Below are 15,002 nucleotides of genomic sequence, written 5' to 3' on the forward strand. Positions count from 1 at the left end.
TCTCCGCCCTGGTATACCTCCATGGGGTGCAGGAGGAGGAGGGCAGGGGTGAGAAAGTCACCCCTCCTCAGGGAGCAACCAAGGCTGACACAGAAGGCAGGATGCACTGTTAAGTTCTGACCAGGATCAGACTGCAAGAATAGTCCTTTTGGCCTCAGAAAACCAGTCTGAAGCCAAGGTGATCAGCTTAGTGAAGTAGTCAAAGTCACTCAGTCATGTCCGACTCTTGCGACCCCATGGACTGTAGCCCGAAAAGTTCCTCTGTCCATGGGATTCTCCAGGAAAGAATACTGGAGTGGGTTGCCATTTCCTCCTCCAAGTAAGCGTCTTTTAATTTCATGGCTGCAGCCACCGTCTGCAGTGATTTTGGAGCCCCAAAAATAAAGTCAGCCACTGTTTCCCCATCTATTTGGCATGAAGAGATGGGACTGGATGCCATGATCTTAGTTTTCTGAATGTTGAGCTTAAGCCAACTTTTTCACTCTCCTCTTTCACTTTCATCAAGAGGCTCTTTAGTTCCTCTTTGCTTTCTGTCATAAGGGTGATCATCTCACACAGTAGCAAAGTAATGCTCAAAATTCTCCAAGCCAGGCTTCAACAATACGTGAACCGTGAACTTCCAGATGTTCAAGCTGGTTTTAGAAAAGGCAGAGGAACCAGAGATCAAATTGCCAACATCTGCTGGATCATCGAAAAAGCAAGAGAGTTCCAGAAAAACATCTATTTCTGCTTTATTGATTATGCCAAAGCCTTTGACTGTGTGGATCACAACAAACTGTGGAAAGATATGGGAATACCAGACTACCTGACCTGCCTCCTGAGAAATTTGTATGCAGGTCAGGAAGCAACAGTTAGAACTGGACATGGAACAACAGACTGGTTCCAAATAGGAAAAGAAGTATGTCAAGGCTGTATATTGTTACTGTGCTTATTTAACTTATATGCAGAGTACATCATGAGAAACACTGGGCTGGATGAAGCACAAGCTGGAATCAAGATTGCCAGGAGAAATACCAATAACCTCAGATATGCAGAGAGCAAAGATTATTGCCTTCTAAAAAAAAAGTTCAGGGTTTTTTGACTTAATGAACACTTTAGAAATACATGAGCACTTCAATCAATTATATATACATTTTCTCAGTCTTCTTGCATTAGTCATAAATATCCTTCACCCTGACTGCCTCACTGCTAACCTCACTGCCCCGTCATGTCGTCCCTCTCCTGGACTAATTCATTAACCTTAGCCATCTCCCTTTCTCCAGTCTAATCTCCATTTAGCCTGACTGCTTGGACTGCAAGCAGTTACAGGCAAGTTAGGTCCATGCTTGTCCCGCAGCCTGAGCTAGCTTCCCATGCGCCGAGCTGACGGCCCACGCAGGGGAGACTCGGGAGACTCACCTGCCTGTGGCTCCTTCACACGTGGCTCCATCCACCTCTTTATCCCCTTCCTCTCTACCTCCTCGTTCTCCCATCCCCTCAAACACCACTCCAGCCACAGTGGGTTTCTTCCCACTCCTCAACCAAACTTGGCTCGTATGAGCCTCAGGACTTTCGGCCTTGCTGCACTCTCTTCGTGGATAACCCTCTGCTTCTCTGCCTACAGCAGTTGTAGTTATTCTCCAGCCTTCAGCTTAAACCTCTCCTTCTTTGGTTCCCTGTAGTTAATCACTTCCTTTTCTGTCTTCCCACAACACACTGCTAACGTGCTACTCGTGTATGTTAGACAAAAACGTGGCTTATCCCACAGAATGGGGGAAATTAATGGAGTGACTGACAAGGGATTCATCTTCGAAATATATTCATATAAACAGCCCATGCAGCTCAATAACAAAAAACAACCCAATCAAAAAATGGCTGGAAGACCCAAATGGATATTTCTCCAAAGAAGACATACATTGGCCTCCAAAGAAGCCCAAAGTACATGAAAAGATGCTCAATATTATTAACTATTAGAGAAATGCAAATTAAAACTACAATGAGGTATCACCTCACACTGTCAGAATGCTGCTGAGTCACTTCAGTCGTGTCCGACTCTGTGCGACCCCATAGACGGCAGCCCACCAGGCTCCCCTGTCCCTGGGATTCTCCAGGCAAGAACACTGGAGTGGGTTGCCATTTCCTTCTCCAATTCATGAAAGTGAAAAGTGAAAATGAAGTCACTCAGCCGTGTCCAACCCTCAGCGACCCCATGGACTGCAGCCTACCAGGCTCCTCCATCCATGGGATTTTCCAGGCAAGAGTACTGGAGTGGGGTGCCATTGCCTTCTCCGCACTGTCAGAATGGCCATCATCAAAAAAAATCCACAAACAATACATGCTGGAAACGGTGTGGAGAAAGGGGAACTTTTCTACACTGCTGGTGGGAATGTAAATTGGTACAACCACTATGGAGAACAGGATGAAGATTCCCTAAGAAAACCAAAAACAGAGCTACCATATAATCCAGCAGTCCCACTCCTAAGCATTTACCTGGGGAAAACCATAATTTGAAACGACACATGCCCTCCAGTGTTCATTCCAGCATTATTTACAATAGCTAGTATATGGAACGGAGAAGGCCGTGGCACCCCACTCCACTACTCTTGCCTGGAAAATCCCATGGACGGAGGAGCCTGGTGGGCTGCAGTCCATGGGGTCTCTAGGAGTCAGACACGACTGAGCGACTTCACTTTCACTTTTCACTTTCATGCACTGGAGAAGGAAATGGCAACCCACTCCAGTGTTCTTGCCTGGAGAATCCCAGGGACAGGGGAGCCTGGTGGGCTGCCGTCTATGGGGTCGGACACGACTGAAGTGACTTAGCAGCAGTATACGGAAGCAACCTAAATATCCATTGACAGATGAATGGATAAAGAAGATGTGGTACACATATACAATGGAATATCAGTCATAAAAAAGAACAAAATAATGCCATTTGTAGCAACATGGACGGACCTTGAGATTATCATACTGAGTGAAGTAGGTCAGGAGGAGAAAGGACAAATATTGTATGATATCGCTTGTAAGTGGAATCTAAAAATGGTACAAACGAACCTATTTACAAAATAGAAATAGAGTCACAGATGTATAAATCAATCTTAGAGTCACCAAGGGGAAAGGGAGGCGGGGTAACCTGGGAGACTGGGATTGACATATGCACACTACCACCTATAAAACAGGTAACTAATAAGGGCCTGCTGTTTAGCACAGGGAACTCTACTCAGTGCTCTGTAATGACCTATATGGAAAAAGAATCTAAAAAATAGTCGGTATATGTATAACTGATTTACTTTGCTGTAGAGCAGAAGCCAGCACACCATTGTAAATCAATTATATTCTAATAAAACAAAACTTGGCATAATCATCTATGAATTCTTTCCACAAATACTTTTTAAGTAGCTACCATGTGCCAGGACTGTGGCAGGGTGAAAAGATAGGAGCCCTCTTGGAGGTCTCTTGGAGGTCCCCAACCAATGAGGACTTTGGAGACACACAGAAGCAATTCAGAACGTGTGACAGTGCTGTGACGAGGAGCCCAGGGCTAGGGGGATACACACGGGGGCCCCTGTCTGGTCGGGATGAGCTCAGGTGGGGGCGGGGTGGAGAGGGCGCCCCAGAGGTGATGGTAAATGAGATGGGGAGCCCAAGCAGATATGTACAGTCTGTTCTCCTATCAAGTTTCCCCAGAGCAAAACCTGCATCTCATTCATTGTTACTTTGCCCATATCCAGGTCTGTAGCTACACACAGTAGGGGATCACTAAATTTGCTTACTTGATTAAATGACTTGTTGAGCAAACAAAATGAATGGGCAAATAAAAACCGTCTTATTTTTAAGCAAACGGACAACCTCAGCTTAACACCCTGGCTTCTAATATCAGGTGGTTGAGCTGAGGATGAAGGCCGTGTTTTGCCTTTGCATTTCATGTGGTTTATTGTGGTACTTTTTTCTTTTTTTTTTTTTTGACCTTTAGGTTTGGTTTAGTAATACTGTGTGAGTGGTTTCGTGTTTTTTTTTGGAAAGACTTTGTGGCTTTTGTTTCAGTATGCTGTAGAAGTAAGTATTTAATGTCTATGAACTTTATGGATAGATAATATTTCCTTTAAAATACTTGTAAAATTTTCTTAATGTTAAAAAAAAAAAGAAAAATTACAGTTGTGAAGTGGGACTGGAAAGAGACTGTAGGGGTGATGGGCGGGACAATAGGGGAAGACAGACTTGGATAACCTTGCCTTTACGTCTGGGAGTTCAAAGCAGTTTCCCATCCAATGTCTCTCTTGTTCAAAACCAGGGCCAGGCCTTTTGAGTGACCATCATCTACTTCTATGGTTAATTTTATGTGTCAACTTGACTGGGCTACAAGGTGCCCAACTATTTGGTTAAACATTATGATGAATCTTATCTGTGAAGATGTCTGGGAATGAGGGTGATATTTAAATTGGTAGATGGAGTGAAGCCAAAATGGGTGGGCCTCGTCCAATGTTGAAGTTCTGCGTAGAAAAAAAAGGCTGACCTTCCTCTGTGTTAAACAGAGTTCCTTCTTCCTGACTGCCCTCAAATTGGAACATCGAATTTTTCCTGCCTTTGGACTCAAACTGAAACATTGGCAGTTCCTGGAACTTAAGCCTGCTGGTCTTCATATTGGAGCTGTGCCACTGTTATCTGGGCTCTCAGGCCTCTGGGCTTGGACTGGAACTGCACCACGGGCTCTCGGTTGACAGATGATGAAATTGCAGCCCAAGAAGGAAGGATCTTTACCTGACACACTTTACCTACCGTATTCACTACATAGCTGATGCTTGAAATCGCCTTAACTGGAAACCATATTTGCAAAGGATACTTAAAATGCAAATATCCCTAGGAAAATAATATACAGATATGGATTCATAAGAGAATATAAATGACTTGGTGGAATGTTTTCTGAAGAGCAGTTTTGGGTGGGGGAAGGCAAGTGTACAGGGTGAAATGGTAGACACAGTTCTTACCCTCTTTGAGGTCCTTGATGGATTAGACTTTCAGAGACGGATGGAAGCAAGCTGTGCACGATGGGCACGTTTGAATCTTAAAAGGAGGAGGCATTGGGGACAGTGGGACCTGGGTACAGGAGGGGCAGTGCAGGCCCGCAGACCTCACCTCTTTGACCTCAAGCACTGCCCCAGACCACGATCATTTGTGTTGTGCTGGGAAGTTGAGAGTTCACACATCCAGGGACATGAACGGCTGGAGCTGGCTAATCCTTAATTTCAGTGAGCTTGCAGGAAATTTCTGAAAATACAGACTTCTAGCAGTAACGTTGTCTCTTTTTAGAAATAAAATTCTGCGTGCATGTGTCTGCCTTCCTGGCTACACTGGGATGTGTCATGGGTAGAGTGGGTGGCGGGTTATGTTGGGATGTGTTGTGGATAGAGTGGGCAGAGGCTGTTTCAAGCCATGAGGTAACCAGAAGCCTATTTTCAAACCTTTTGTGTAACTTTTCTGCTTTTTGCTTGTATGAAGCTTCTGATTGAATGTTCTCTTTATGGCAACAGCTTGAAGGAGGAAACTGTATTATGCCCATCTGGCCAGTATCATATTTGTCCTTCCTATTTAAAACAGGGGCAGTGGGCAAGATGGTGAAGATACTTGAAATCCCACCACACGATGAAGGTAAAAGGAGTCAGGGATGTGTTTAGTTTGGAGAAGAGACTCCTCAGGAGACTTGAGAGCAGCCTTCAGCTATTTAAAGAGCTGGTCTGTGTTCTTCCGAGGGCAGGGCCCGCCTGGAGGAAGGTCACAGGAATGCAGATTTTGATAGTCAAGAGTACACAGGCTGTTTCAGAAGGTAGAGCGTTCTCTGCACTGGAGGCACTGGACACGTGCTTGGTGCAGGGTAAGCATGAAGGTCTGATTGGCCTATGCTATTTTTTAAATTTATTCATCTGTTTGGCTTTATTGGGTCTCAGCCGCGGTGCGTGGGCTTCTCCCTAGGTGCAGCGCATGGGCTTAGATGCCCTGCAGCATGTGGGATCTTGGTTTCCTGACCAGGGATTGAACCCGCGTCCCCTGCATCGGAAGGCAAATTCTTAACCACTGGACTACCAGGGAAGTCCCTCTGTCATCTTTCATGTAGATCTATTCTTGATGCAGATTCTGAGATTCTCTGGTATGAGGCTACAGACTAGAGGAGTCTGAAGAGATTTAAGTATGACCACTCATCCAACCAAACACGTTGGTCTGTTGTGTATGAAGCACTGTTTGGCATGAGAAACTAAAGTCCCCATCCCAAAGGCACAGATGCCTTTAATACAAAGTAGAATGTTGTGGGTCTTCCCTGGTTGTCCCCTGGTTAAGAATCTGCCTGCCAATGCAGGGCACGTGAGTTTGCTCCCTGGTCCGGGAAGATCCCACATGCCATGGAGCAACTCAGCCTGTGCACACAAGTACCGAAGCCTGCACTCTAGCCTGTGAAGCTTGCGCTCCACAAGAGCAGCCTGAGCACCACGACTAGAGAGCAGCCCCTGCTCACACAGCGAGAGGAAGCGTGTGCCCAGCAACGAAGAGCCAGAGCAGCCAAAAATCGATAGATAAAGCTTCTAAAGTTTTTAAAAATACTTTTAAAAAGTGGACTGTTGTGTAGGCTGTACGGTGTGCATTTTTCTTCTTCTGTTGGATACAGAACCTGGACAAGCAGGCAGAGTTAGGCTAGAAGCCAGGAGGTTGCTTTAAGAGAGCTAAGGGGAATGGGTCCGTAAGAAACAGCAAGAGGGGACCAGACGGGGAAGGTGTTGGGGCGATCGGCCCCGCGCCGTTTGGAAGGGGCGCTCTTGCCTGCACCCTATTGTGCATTTGGCATATCCGGTTACCATGTGCTATGGTCTGAATGTTGCCATCTTCCCTAAATCTGTGTATTGGCTTCCTAACCCCCAAAGACGATGGTATTAGGAGGTGGGGCCTTTGGGGTGTGTTTCAGTCACGAGGGTGGAGCCTTTGTGAGTGGGATTAGCTCTCCTATAAAAGAAAGTCCACAGAGCTCTCTTGCTACTTCCACCCTGTGAGGACAGAAAGAGGTGTTGGTTCTGGCCCAGGAAGCAGGCTCTCACCAGAACGTGACCATGCTGGTGCCTTGATTCTGGGCTTCCCAGCCTTCAGAACGGTGAGAAATAAGGTTTCTGTTTATAAGCTGTGTGGTCTGTGGTATTTTGTTATAGCAGCCTGAATGGTCTAAGACATCATGAAACATTTGACTCATTCAGCTCACTCCCTCGGCCCATACACCGTACTCACCAGTTAGCAGGATGCTCATGATGTGGTCTTTCACATTAATTTCTCTATGGGACACATCTCAGTCTTCTAATCATTGCTTGTCCCCCTACTACCCTTGACTGAGGTTACTTATGGCCCTCTCTCTTTTCACAGGACCTGGTACTTAGCAGCAACTCATGAAATTTCTATTAAATGATGAAGGCTGGAGGGAACTATCACATTTAATTGTGGTGGACGTGGGCAGTGGTCAGAAGAAATGAGATGTAACATTTGAGAGCTGGGCTTTCCTTGAAGTGGGAGTTCCTCATTCAGCACTTGCTGAGTCCCTATTATACCCAACACTGATCTAGGGGACACTGGGTGTACAGAGGTGACAGATACAGTACTTTTTCAAAGAATTCCATCGGATAGAGGAGACATTCCAGGCTGAGGGAACTACACACACAAAGTCCTGGGAGTGCTTGATATGTTTGAGGGGCTCTACTACGTATGGCTGGAGATTAGCCCGAAAAAGGGCTAGAATGCAAAGGGTCACTAATCAAAATAGGAAATGCTGTAGGATGATATGGCCTTTAAATCTTACTCCTCACAGGCCGCTTGGGCCAGAGTTTGGACTTTATCCCGGAAGCGGCAGAAAAATCAATCACAGGACACTAACATGGATGAGTGACGTAATCAAATGTGGGTTTTAGCAATTTTCCTTGTGGTAATGTGGAGGATGAGCTGAAATGCCTGGATACTGGGAGGGAAAGTAGAAAGCTATTGCAGTAGTCCTAGCAAGAGATGTTAAGAGCCTTTGGGATATGCATGAGGAGGGAACAGATGTGAGATATTCTAGAGATTAGGTACAACAGACCATGGTGACCAGTTGCATAGGGTGAGGAAAAAGGAATCATTAGAGATGACTAAAATGTCTGTGGAATGCTTTCAACTGAGGGGAAGGAGGATTTGGGGAAGGTGTGGCAGGGTATATATTCTGAGATGGAGGGAGGGTCATGAGGTCAGCCAGGGGAAAATACTCTGTAAGAAACTGGAAGCATGGATCCAGAGTTCAGGGCAGAAGTACAGATCAGAGATAAAGGTTAAAGGTCATTAGCACTGGGGTGGTAAACACAGCCATAGAGAAATTGAGGTCTCTTGTGGGGAGAAGCCCAAAGACAGAACTCTGAGGCAAGGATAGAACCCATTCTTCAGAGCTGGTGGAACAGAAGCCCCCAAAGAGAGAAAAACTGGCCAGAGAGAGAGAAGGAGAATCATGGAAGCCAAGAGAGAACTGTGTTTCAGGGAAGGTCCCAGGAAGGGACATCTAAGTTTGCTTTGGAGGTCAGGATATTTTGCCTAAGGGGGTGATGTCTGAATTAGTCTTAAGGACGGAGAACAGGATGAGGACTGGAAGGGGGAGGTTGGATCTGGCCATTTGGATGACTGTAACCTTCTCTAGGGCAGAGTCAGTGGTGGGGCCAGCAAACACATTCAGTGGATTAAAGATTGAGTACAAGGTGAGAAAGCGTAGGTGGCAAATATAAACATTATTTTTTGAAGCTCAGTACTAAAGGGCTTCCCCGATAACTCAGTTGGTAAAGAATCCACCTGCACTGCAAGAGACCCCAGTTCTATTCCTGGGTTGGGAAGATCCCCTGGAGAAGGGAAAGGCTACCCACTCCAGTATTCTGGCCTAGAGAATTCCATGGACTGTACAGTCCATGGGGTTGCAAAAGCTGGACATGACTGAGCGACTTTCACTAAAGGGAAGGAAAGAGAGGAAAACGTAGGCTGAGAGTTGGGGTTTCCTAAGGATGGTGACTTGTACCCCAGCACACTTCTCTGCATCATGCACGTTTGCGCTGTTCATCTTGATGATCTAGTCATTCTGTGAGTGTTTATTGAGTATGGTCCCTCCTGGGATAGGGACCATTCTGGGTGCTGGACTGCAATGGGGAACAAGACCTCTCAAGGACCTCATCCAAAGGTTAAAGAGACAAATAAGAAATTTCAGGGGCTTCCCTGATGGCTCAGTGGTAAAGAATCCACCTGCCAATACAGAAGACATGGGTTCTGTACTGTGAAGATCACACATGCCGTGGAACAGCCAAGCCCACGTGCCACAACTACTGAGCCTGTGCTCTGGAGCCTGGAGCCTGAAATTACTGAGCCCACGTGCTGCAGCTACTGAGGCCTGTGCACCCTGGAGCCTGCGCTCTGAAACGAGAGAAGCCATTGCAGTGGGGAGCCTGAGCACAACTAGAGAGCGGCCCCCGCTTACCACAACCAGAGGAAAAAGCCCACGCAGCCACGAAAATCCAGCAGAGCCAAAAATAAACACAATTATTTTAAGCAAAAAAGAAATTCCAGGTCAGTGCCACAGACAGGGTTAGTACTGGATACGATGGGAGATACTGGAGGTCACAAACCCCGCCTGGAGGCCTGGGAGGACTCCCTGGAGCAGGTGACATCTGAGCTGAGGCCTAAAGTAGAAGATAGCCAGGTAGGGCAGGGCAGGGGAAAAGGCATTCCAAGCAGAATGTCTTTCCTGCGCATCCCCTCCCCACCTTTCTCTAAACCCTAGACACCCTGGATGTCCATGGAGAACACAAGGAACCTCCTGTCCATGGTACCCTCGCCTCCCAGAACTTGTTTTTGCCCCCATTTGGCATGCCTTCCTATGTCATAGTGACTTTTGCCCCCTCATCTATTAGAAACGTCTAAAGAGAAGAGACTTGGCTTAGCCATCTGTCTGTCTGCTGACATATCTACAGCAGTTCTCATGGCTAATGCTTAAAAAAATTTTTATGTGACATCATCTAAGGGCCAAGGACCACTGTCGTGGCTAATGCATTTTCAAGGGAGCCACTGGCAAGCTTAGTAAATAGAGGTATAAAGGGAAACGAAACATAGACAGGAATTAAAATAAGGCTGCGAGAAAAGCCTGTGGTGGGAGGTGGAGAGGAAGCAAAGAAGCGAAGAGAAAGTGTGCACAGAGTGGGGAGGGATACAGTTCCAAAGAAAATCTAACCCGAACTCCCTACTCCACACAACCCTGCCTTTGGTTTCTTTTCTGTCATGGGCAGGACTCCTTGTTCTCCCTCTTCTTCAGGGTTTTCCTGTTGGAATCTGATTTCTAGACATATTTCATCAGTTATATGCATCACAACTGCATTTTTTTCAGGAATGAGGAGAAGCTGAGAGAGAGAGAGGTGAGGAAAAAAGCCCTCCAGACCCAGTAATTTTCCCACCTCACAGTGTTGAGCCCAAACAGAATTCAAATTTCCTTCCCTTGAGAGAGGGAAGCTGGTGGCCGTGTCACACTTCTGAATTGGGTACACAACTCACAAGCTAAGTTCTCTAGCACAGCAAAACTAATTTTGTTTTGCAGCTGGATAAATAAAGTAAGGAAGAAAAAAGCAGGCATTACACATTTTTGAATTAGCACCAAGTCTTTCAAACTCCGCCTCTTTCAGGAAATGTTCCTTAATGTGGTGGGAGGTGGTAATTTCATTCCCTCTCCCAATCCTGCCTCACCACAAGAAACCCTGTTTAGAGCTGCACTTACCCCTTCATTTGTCAGGCTGACTTTGCTTTGCCCGGTGTCTCTGGGTCCTTCAGTGAATTCTCTGTCTCTGCCAATGGGGTCAAAAGAAAAGAGTGTGGAAGAACTCAAAAACTACCAAGGAAGTTGTACATGGTGATGGTCTCTGAGGGTGTCAGTACCACTGGTCCAAGACTGAAAGTTTCTAGAAAAAAGAACAAAGCCCCTTTGAGTTTTTCCTGCAATAAACAGGTGAGTATTATGCTGAATTAGTGGTTTCTGAATTAACTGTAATTGAAAAAGAAAAATTTTCCAGCCAGTTATCATAATATATGCAAGAGAGGAAACAAAACTTCTAGTTTAAAATTCAGAGCAATACGATCCTACAAGGAGTTGGACAAGCCACCCAGAATCTTGTACGTTACACATGAAGTGGATTTCATGAGCTTTTGTCAATTGAGCTATATCTTTTCTAAAGAGCAGTTCGGAATCAGGTTCCCTCCTCTTCTCTAGAACACACTTCATATCAATTTTCATAAGCCTAGGAAAAAGTACATTTATCAAAGACCAATAAAGTTATTTTAGATTAAAAATATAGTGGAGGAAGAAAGAAGTAGCTGGGTGTAGATTTTAAAGATGAAAACTATATGAAGTTATTCCTGAGGTGTGTATTTATGACGAGTCATTAAATATATTAGATAATCGTTATGCCCCAGGCACGTAACTGCAGTAACTCATGTCTCATCATGTCCTCTCTGAGAAAAACAATGTTCTGTGTGAAATTTACAGCTTGGGCTGAAAGATGTTGCCATGAGCTTTCCTCATAGTCTAGAAGCCACAAGTACCTTGTCCAAGGAGCTTTTCATGGATTTCTCTCTGGACCTTGAATATTCTCTGATTGTAAGTCTTATTATTGGAGAGGAAGCACTTCCCCGGTGGCTCACTTGGTAAAGAATCTGCCCGCACTGCGGGAGACCTGGGTTCAATCCCTGGGTTGGAAAGATCCCCTGGAGAAGGGAAAGACTACCCACTCCAGTATTCTGGCCTAGAGAATTCCATGGAGTGTGTAGTTCATGGGGTCGCAAAGAGTCGGACACAACTGAGTGACTTTCACTTACTTACTTATTTACTTGGAGAGGAAATATCTTTGTCAAGAACAAGTCTTGGTGAAAAGACATTTCTAACTTTAATTTCATTGATTGTCTTTGGTGAATTTTAGGTCCTTGATAGGTAGTGGGCTTAGCAAATGCTGCCAGATTTGATAGACAGCTAGCACACATTTTCATTGGAAAAGACTCTGATGCTGGGAGGAGTTGGAGGCAGGAGGAGAAGGGGACGACAGAGGATGAGATGGCTGGATGGCATCACCAACTCGATGGACGTGAATTTGAGTGAACTCCGGGAGTTGGTGATGGACAGGGAGGCCTGGTGTGCTGCAATTCATGGGGTCGCAAAGAGTTGGACACGACTGACTGAACTGAATTGAACTGAGCATGCATTTTATTTTCAAAGATAACTTTTCCTCTATGATTTCAGTCTTCACAAATACAGTTAACTGTAGGATCATTTAATAGGAGTTCAGGCATTGTTTGATCAGCCATCTTTTTCTTTTCACTCTATGCACCACACACTAGAAGTGAAAGGTATGACTTTATTTTTAACAATGTTGAAAGGGAGGCAGAAAAGATAAGGATGTTATTTCCTAGGACTTCCTCAGGAGGATCAAGCTTTGGCTAGAAGCCAGAGACCCCTGATTTTTCTTCTTTCATATCAGATGTGGAGCGATTTGCCTCAGATCCATCCCTGCCTGGGATTGTTGGTGCTCCTTTTGATCGAAGGTTATCTCTTCTCTATTTTGTGTGCTGTAAGACATTGCCTGGAAGACGCGCAGGTCAACTGGCTGTCTCCATGCTTGCTCAGTGAGTCAGGGTCCATGAAACATCTCTTTAGGAAAAAGGGATACATTCATCCCTCATGATCTGTGGAGGGTTGCTTCCAGGAACCCTGAGGATACCAAAATCTTAGGATGCCCAAGCCCCATATATAAAGTATTTGAATATAAAGTACATCCTCCCATATACTTTAAATTATCTCTAGATTGCTTATAATACTAATACAGGGGAACACATGTATACCTGTGGCGGATTCATTTTGATATTTGACAAAAATAATACAATTATGTAAAGTTTTAAAATAAAATAAAATTAAAAAAAATACTAATACAGTGTAAATGCCATGTAAATAGTTATGTGCAGCCAATTAAAGTTTTGCTTTCTGGAACCTTCTGGAATTTTTTCCCCAGAAGTTTAGTTGGATTCATGAATGTGGAACCCCTGGACACAAAGGGCTGCCTGAGCTAACTTAGGGTAATGATGAGGTAGTGAAATAGAAGACAGGGATCAGGAAGTTGCCTTAAGAAGAAATGATCATAACTTACGGTTTCTTAGAAATGTAACTACGTTAGGGGAACTGGAGTGGCAGGTCTGGGATAATTGACACTCTAGGACATGTCAGGCAGAAACACGTGTTTAAATACTGCATAAAATCTGCAAATTATATGTGAGATAGCCCTGAGTAGTTAAGAATGAGAATCCATCTATCTGGTGGGAAAATGACAAACAAGATAACAAAAAAGCACAGTCTTTCTGGTTGACCAACATAACCACCATGGAGTTTTCAAAAACAGAACCATCTGTTGTATAAGGAACCCTGGAGAGAGAGTATGTATTTACAGAATCCCGCATGGGAAAAACAGGCATATTAATAAACTTTTTAAAAAATTAATTACTCTGAAATCCATTTTTCTTCTAGTTTCTCTGCTGTCAGCATATACTGTGTTGAAACAAACAAACAAAATATCCAGTCAATTTAAAAGCAGACAGACTTGCTATGACTAATTTAAGCACTTCCCAAAGTAGGCTCTTTTCCAAAAATACACAGCAATTGACAATACTGGCAGCTCAGTCTACAGGGTTATGATACAACTAAGACCCTGAGGATGAATGTGAAGTTTACTGCTAGTTTGGGCACAGTAGGGTAATCTGTAAAGGAGCGTCTACAGCCCTTAACTGTTTTTGGTATGGGGCTTCAAAATGAAGTCTTCCTATAACCTAATGTTTCCAATGGGTGTACCTTAAATAGTCTACCTTAATAATTCTTATTTTTCCCTCTTGGTTTCTAAAATGGAAGTTGTTGTAAGGAAAAATCTTGAAGGGCCCAGGAGCCCTAGTTGTATGCTCCTTTTAAAACACATTTCTTAGTGGCCTCCTTAGCACAGTAGGCAGTATGTCAGTCTCACAAAACATATATTTCTTTTAATTTTTTATTGAAGTTTAGTTGGATTATAGTGTGGTGTTAATTACTGCTGCGGAGAAGGCAATGGCACCCCACTCCAGTACTCTTGCCTGGAAAATCCCATGGACAGAGGAGCCTGGTAGGCTGCAGTCCATGGGGTCGCTAAGAGTCGGATGCGACTGAGCGACTTCACTTTCACTTTTCACTTTCATGCATTGGAGAAGGAAATGGCAACCCATTCCAGTGTTCTTGCCTGGAGAATTCCAGGGACGGGGGAGCCTGGTGGGCTGCTGTCTATGGGGTCGCACAGAGTCGGACACGACTGACGCGACTTAGCAGCAGCAGCAGCAATTACAGCTGTGCAGCAAAGTGACTCACTACACATATATTTACATTCTTTTTCATGGTCCCAAACTCCCACCCCTTGGCAACCACCATTCTATTCTCTAAGTCCCTGATTTTGTTTCTGTTTCATAGATAGGTTCATTTGTAGAATACATTTCTTTACCAACTGCACTATCAGGGAAGCCCTGTAGAACACCTTTCTTTATGAAAATATGTGGTAAAATTATTTTTTAAAGCCTAACATCTTTAGGTGTTGTTGCTTTTTCATGAATACCTTTGTGCGTTATAATCACTCTGTATTATGGTGGAGGAGGTTGGAAATCAAAGTAAGTGATGATTCTCTTCCAAAAGGCTTCAAAGGGATAGTAAGATCACATTTCTTCCTTCCTTCATTCCTTTTAAATCCATAATTTTTCTAGGAACTTTTTCAACTAAGTTTTCATATATACCTTCATAAAATTATTCATAGTATTTTGTATGTATGATGTAAGTATGATAGCTTTTTAAAATTAATTTTTATTGGAGTATACTTGATATACAATGTTGTTACTTTGTACTGTACAGCCAGGTAGATCAGTTACACATATCCACTCTTTTTTAGGGTTTCCCTGATAGC

This window comes from Bos grunniens, chromosome 16 (assembly GCF_055505025.1).
Source record: "Bos grunniens cultivar Pamir isolate PY7600 chromosome 16, Bosgru_T2T1.0, whole genome shotgun sequence".
Classification (NCBI taxonomy): Eukaryota; Metazoa; Chordata; class Mammalia; order Artiodactyla; family Bovidae; genus Bos; species Bos grunniens.